The following is a 5,807-nucleotide window of genomic DNA, read 5'->3' as shown; positions in this document are numbered from 1 at the left end:
GAGTGACTGGGATTTTCCTCCCTGAAATCTGTGCTTGGCTGCAAAGTTGTGCCATGGCAGTGTTTGTCATTGAGCACAGTGAAATCTGAGGCAGAATGGCCTTGCAGCCATGGCTGGAGCTGCTGGCATCTCAGGAGGGTTTTCCCCTGCTCTCCCAGCAAATATTTCAAGGGTTTCACCAGCTCGGTTGTTTATCCCACTGGAGACTCCCTGAGGCTCAGTGCTAGCCTTGAAAATCTATTTACATTTTTAAATATATGCCAAAGTGTAAGCCCTGGGACTATTCGGAGAAGTTAGGTACGCAAAGCAACCAAAATAGAATCAAAAAAAAGTCCTCTAGCAAGCCTTGAGTGAGTATTTCTGCATATTTCCTTGAACAGCCCAAATGTCAAATGCTAGCCTACATATCCCAGGTCACAGCTAAGAAAAGCAACGGATGGATTTGGCCATTGGTGAGCAAATATTAGTCCTGGACAAAGGCACTGCTTTATTTTCCAAGTGTACCAAAATTAGAGAACCCCCTAGTGCTGAATAATTTTGTTCTGCCTTACTGTGAAAATTCCTGGTGTTCAATAGCCCTCCACAAGTTCTCATTTGATCCCTGTAGTGCAGTGCTCCTGTGGCTATATGTCAGCTGCAGTGGTGGTAAACATGTACACACTACTCATTGAAGGGCTTTTAAAAGGCTTCTCACTGTGCCCAGAAATTACACCTGTGCTTTCTTTCTTCCCCATGCTGTTGTCTTTGTTTCTCAGGCTATATTAAGCCCTTTTTTTTTTTTTCTTTTCTGTTCCCATTGCAAGAGTGGTAATGTAAAACACCTTTAATCCAGCTTTCTCTCTAGCAAGCAAATTGTGCAGAGGGACAGAGATAGTTAATCTGAAGAGAGGAAAAAATATGGGGATGGCAGCAGATGTCTGCCCCTCCTGAAGACACTTGACTTTTCAGGAGCTCGGTGGTGTTAGCTGAAATCCCTGGCAGCTGCAGTGCCTGGTTTCCCGGAGACGGGGACCTGTGATATTCTGAATATTCTGACTGTATTTTCTCTATCCAGAAATGATGAAGAGAGACAGAAGATGTGGAAGCCTGAGGAGCTGCATAAGAGGAAGGGGGAAGGTGGATGCAAGGGTGCCATGAGGCACTGGCCTCTAATAAACTTTTACATTGTAGGAGAATCTTTCAATATTAAAAAATATTTCATAGAAACAAGAGCAAGAGAAGATGAGGTAAGTAACATAAAATACCATATCTAAAAGGCTGTTTGATCTGTTTGCTCTACACTGCTAAAAGGGGGAATTCAAGTAGAGGTCCTGCTAATGTCAGTGGTCAGATTCTACATTGATCTCATTTGTACATTTATGGGGGAGCTGTCACTCAAGAGAAAGACATAGAAATCAAAGAAACAAAAAAAAAAAGAGGAATCAACTTCAAGTGCTTGAACGTCTCTGATAGCACAAGGGTACTTTGGATGGTGTGAAGTCGACCAGTGAAGCTCTCTGATGAGGAACATGACTAAGAAAATTACTCTAGGACCTTTGAAGTGAAGTGCTGGTGTGGGACACGTCTGGTACCTCCTCTCTGGCAGTGACAGGTGCTAACAGTGACCCTGCACCGAATTTTTGTGATCCAGCCCACCCCAGTGACTGTCCTGTAAGAGTCCCTGCATGTTCATGGCATTGATGCTGCTGCCAGGTCCCAGCAGGCTGCAGTCTTCTACAGCTCTTTATGTGGGTTTTTTTTTCTATAGGACCAGACCCAACGTTTTTTTCCAGCACATTCCCAATTTGCAACGTCAACATTGTGGTTTGCTGTTAAATATCTGCTGATGCAACTCTGCCGAGGACTTAGCCTTCAAGTTTTATCCAATTCATTTAAAAATAATAAAGCTCTTGCTCTGCATTTCCCAAAAGTGAGAACCAAGCCTCGGAGGCATTTGCATTAATTGTTTCAATCTCAAGAAAAGCCTTCTGAGCTTCCCCCTCGCTTCATTGCAGTTCTTGAACCTCTGACTGATCACACGGGGAGTGATCAGCCCGTCTGCCCTCAAGCTCAGATCCTGCCTCTCCATTCTGTGAGTGGAATTATCTCTGTGTGTCTGCACCCATAAAGCCAAGTGCACTTGTGCTTCCAGCTTGTGCCGAGTGCCAGGCAGTTCTGTGCCTTAGCTCCTATTAACGCCTGCAATTAGCACTGACAAAAGTGCTGCTCCCCCCTCTCCTCCCCCAAACCACGCTGCCTTGATTGGCTTTTAAGAAAATCCCAGGGCACTGTAATACCTCCCTGGTAGTAATGTTTCAGCAGAACAGCAAAGTTAGTGAGGCGTGACAGTGCTCTTTTTTTCCACACCTATACTGAACATCCTTAATCAAGCTTTGCTTTTTTAAAAATAATGGGCCTAATTCTCTTTTGCCTTACAGTATATTCATGCTTGTGTGATTCCATCAGGACGTATCTTCAGCTCCTGTAAACCAGCAGAGCTCCTCCAACTTCATTTAAACCCCAGGAAGACTGGTAATAGCTGAAGATTCAGACTGCTGATTTCCAAGCTATTCCTGATTTATACCAGTTCTAAAGGATAGTGGGTTCAAGCTTTGTTTTTTATTTTGGTTTTGGTTTGGGTTTTTGGTTTGGTTTTTTTTGTTTGGGTTTTTTTGGGTTTTTTTTGCCATTAGGTATGCAGTCTTTACCTCATTTATGTCAAATACACAAAGTATATCCAAGCAACTGCTTTTTCCTGACCTGACCTCTCGAAGCCTCTCCATTCCTGCTGACCCTGTTATAAAGCTTGCACACCCAAAAAACATCCACCAATCTCCCTAAATACCCTCAGGAGGATCAGGCCAGACCATCAGGCAAAGTTGCCTCATGCCACTACACATACATTGCATTTTTTGTGCTCTCTAAATTAGATGAGTTCTTCCCATATGCAGACACTCAATGACGTTTGGCCAAGGCCAGACTGTGCTGTCTCCAAAGATCTCCCAGGAGAAAAGCTTATGGATGCTTCAGCCCATCCCTGCCACAACCCAGCAGTGACAGCAAATCCTCAGCCTTTGCACTGAGCAGGTCCTGCAAGCTGATTTAGTTCTTCTCTCCCTTTTCTTCCATGCCACGTTCCACAGTGATCTGTTTGAGCAGCACCCGCAGCTCTGGGAAGAGCAGCAGGCAGGTAAGGAAAGTGGAGAGGAGAGGCACAGCATGTTTTCCTCTCAGCGGTGTCAAATTTGTCTTTGGTAAGGTCCTGGCCAATTTGAAATGCAAGGAAGATGTGAACCAAGCCAGAAATGTGTTGAAGAGCTGCTGGGTTTAAGTCTGCTCCCATGATCAGAGAGCACACTTTTACAGGGGCAGGACTGCGGTTGTCTGGTATTAGACTGAAGTTTAAATTAGGTACAGGCCCAGTGATAGCTCTGATTGCACCTGGGACCTCTGAGTGCAGCACAGGGCAAATAAATAATGATGTCTGTAGCAGTAGATAGAGATGCTGTTACTAACTTTGATACAGCAGTGTGAAACACTGGGTGAAACATCACACAGCCTGACAGATTAGAGATTCCATAGGCTTCAGGTACAAGAATAAAGAAAATAAAACTTGAAATGAACTTCCTGTGATAAAAATAGCCATGGAAGAGGCTTTTACACTTGTAAAAGCTACCACGTGTTTCCCACTACTGTCTGCACACAATTTTCAATGTAGAAATATGAACTGTAGCAATTGAGCTGTAGTTCTGCTATAAAATTTTTATAAACTTGGGGGTTTATGGATCTGGATCACTACAGAATAGAGAGAATAAAAGCTGTTTCAGAGGGAAAATGCCTAATTGTTGGTTTTGCACTGACTCACTGCATTCAAAGACATAACTTGATATCTATATTGTACTACACCGACCACATGTACCTGCAAAAATATTCAGACTTGTTAATTCAGTCCTGAACTATCAGTTATTCCATTGTTTCTTATCTCCCTTCTGAAGGAGCAAGGACAGAAGGAGATACACAAGGCAGGTACCAGAAAACAAACCACAGGAGTGGTTTGCAAAGCTTTCTTGGCACGTTGTACTGTGTAAAATACTGACACACCTGTCAATACATTTTTGGGACTCCCCCACAGTGATCTCTCATAGAGGGAACCATTTCAGTTCTCTGGGCACTCTCACAGTAAAGTCAGCTGCCCACAAAAAGCTTCACTGCTCCCAGTTGTGCTTTGACATCTCTGTGGCTCCGAGCACCAGGACTGGGACATGTCTCCCACATGAAATCGAAATGCACTCGCCTCTCCAAAATGCTTCATTTCTCTTTTGTGTTTGGAGCTTGGCTGCACAAGCCAGAAGAATTTGGTGTCATCTGTTTTGGAGGACAAGCCCTGGCACTTCAAATGTTTCCCTTCCTGTAGGATTATTGTCACCATTTATCATCCTGTATAAGTCTGAGGGTATCATGAATCCTTTGCTCCTCAGCCCACCAGTGACATCAACAGAGAGAACACCACATTTTCGTGCAATCATTTCCTCTCAGCTGCTGCTCATCTTTTAATAGGGATCTGGGTGAGCAAATCAGGACAATTTTATGGTGTTCTGCCAGTTGTGACTCACTGGTTTTTCCAGCTCTTGAGACACCAATGTTTGTGTCCCGCAGAGAGAAGCCTTTCCACGCATCACTCCAGCCCGGAGAGAGCTGCTGAGTCCCTGCTGGCACTCCGAGCAAGGCTGCCCACACCTCCGTGCCCACCGTGGGGGCCCAGCAAGGGAGGGAAGGCACTGGGGGAGGGCTCAAACCAACGTTTATTAATAGTGCTAATTATGAAAAATTAATGCACTGTCCTTACTCCATCATCTCCCCAACTCTTTGTTTCCCCCACGGTGTTAGGGAGTGGGATTCAATGTTACTTTTCGTTTTATGTGCTTTCTAACCTGTAGAAGAGCAGGACTAACCATCATAAACACTTTTTTTCAGCTTCAGCCTGATTCAGAGCCCACATCCTGAGATGGAAATCAGAACTCTGATACACTAGAATAAAACTGGTTTATGTTATAGGGGAAAAACAGGTTCCATTTGGTCTAAATTATCTTTATGCACATCAGCACTCCTTCCCAGGAAGGTAGGGGTTCTCCAGGACATTAACTGTTTTCTGTTGTGGATAAGATATATTTGCTGTAATCTGCTGCATGTTAGGAGGCCTCTTTCAGGATGATGTTTCATGAAATCAAGTGTAGGACAGTGCCCTCCCTCTCCCCACAGTACATTAGGGTTGAACTCAGGGAAATAATACAGTTCTTGAAAAACACTTGGTGAATCTACATAATTAAAAATCTTTCCTGCTGGGGGTTAATGACTTGGGGAGATTAACTTGATAATGTAATGTAAAATGTTGAAATCAAAGTGTGCATCCAGAAACACTGGTGCAGCTCTGAAATGGGAGACAATTTTAAGTAAACAACCAGAGAAAGTATTTTGCAATTAAAGATGTTTCCAAACTACTGTTCTTTGCTATAAAAAAGCATCATCTTGAAAAGTCAAGTTTCATTTATTTTAATTAGTGCTGTCATGAAGTATTCCATTCGGCAAACACTGACTAACAAGCCCTTTTCCACACACCGATTTGAAATCTAATAAAAATAAGAAATAACAACAGACTCTTCTCATGGTGTCTTCTCAGATAGTCAAGATCAGCCTCACTCCAGCAAAGTCAGCGTGGCATTCTGATTTACAGCAGGTGAAAACAGAGGCTTTACCCTCCCTGGTACATCCTTTGGGAGGTGATGTGAAGTCTACTGACATCAGTTGTTTTCAGGAAGACTCAGATTCAG

The 5,807-nt window shown here is 43.6% G+C and overlaps 1 long non-coding RNA gene across 1 annotated transcript; it reads left to right on the top strand.

Moving 5' to 3' along the window:
• The first annotated feature begins 844 nt into the window (after positions 1 to 844).
• On the top strand, positions 845 to 5,586 carry LOC148222413 (uncharacterized). The gene is made up of 3 exons (XR_015806170.1): positions 845 to 2,071; positions 2,418 to 3,169; positions 4,636 to 5,586. It is a non-coding gene; the product is annotated as an uncharacterized LOC148222413 (long non-coding RNA).
• Positions 5,587 to 5,807: the final 221 nt, after the last annotated feature.

This window comes from Sturnus vulgaris, chromosome 12 (genome assembly GCF_052056855.1).
Source record: "Sturnus vulgaris isolate bStuVul1 chromosome 12, bStuVul1.hap1, whole genome shotgun sequence".
Taxonomy (NCBI): domain Eukaryota; kingdom Metazoa; phylum Chordata; class Aves; order Passeriformes; family Sturnidae; genus Sturnus; species Sturnus vulgaris.
The sequence above is the reverse complement of the archived record's forward strand: the minus strand, read 5'-3'. Positions and strand labels throughout refer to the sequence as shown.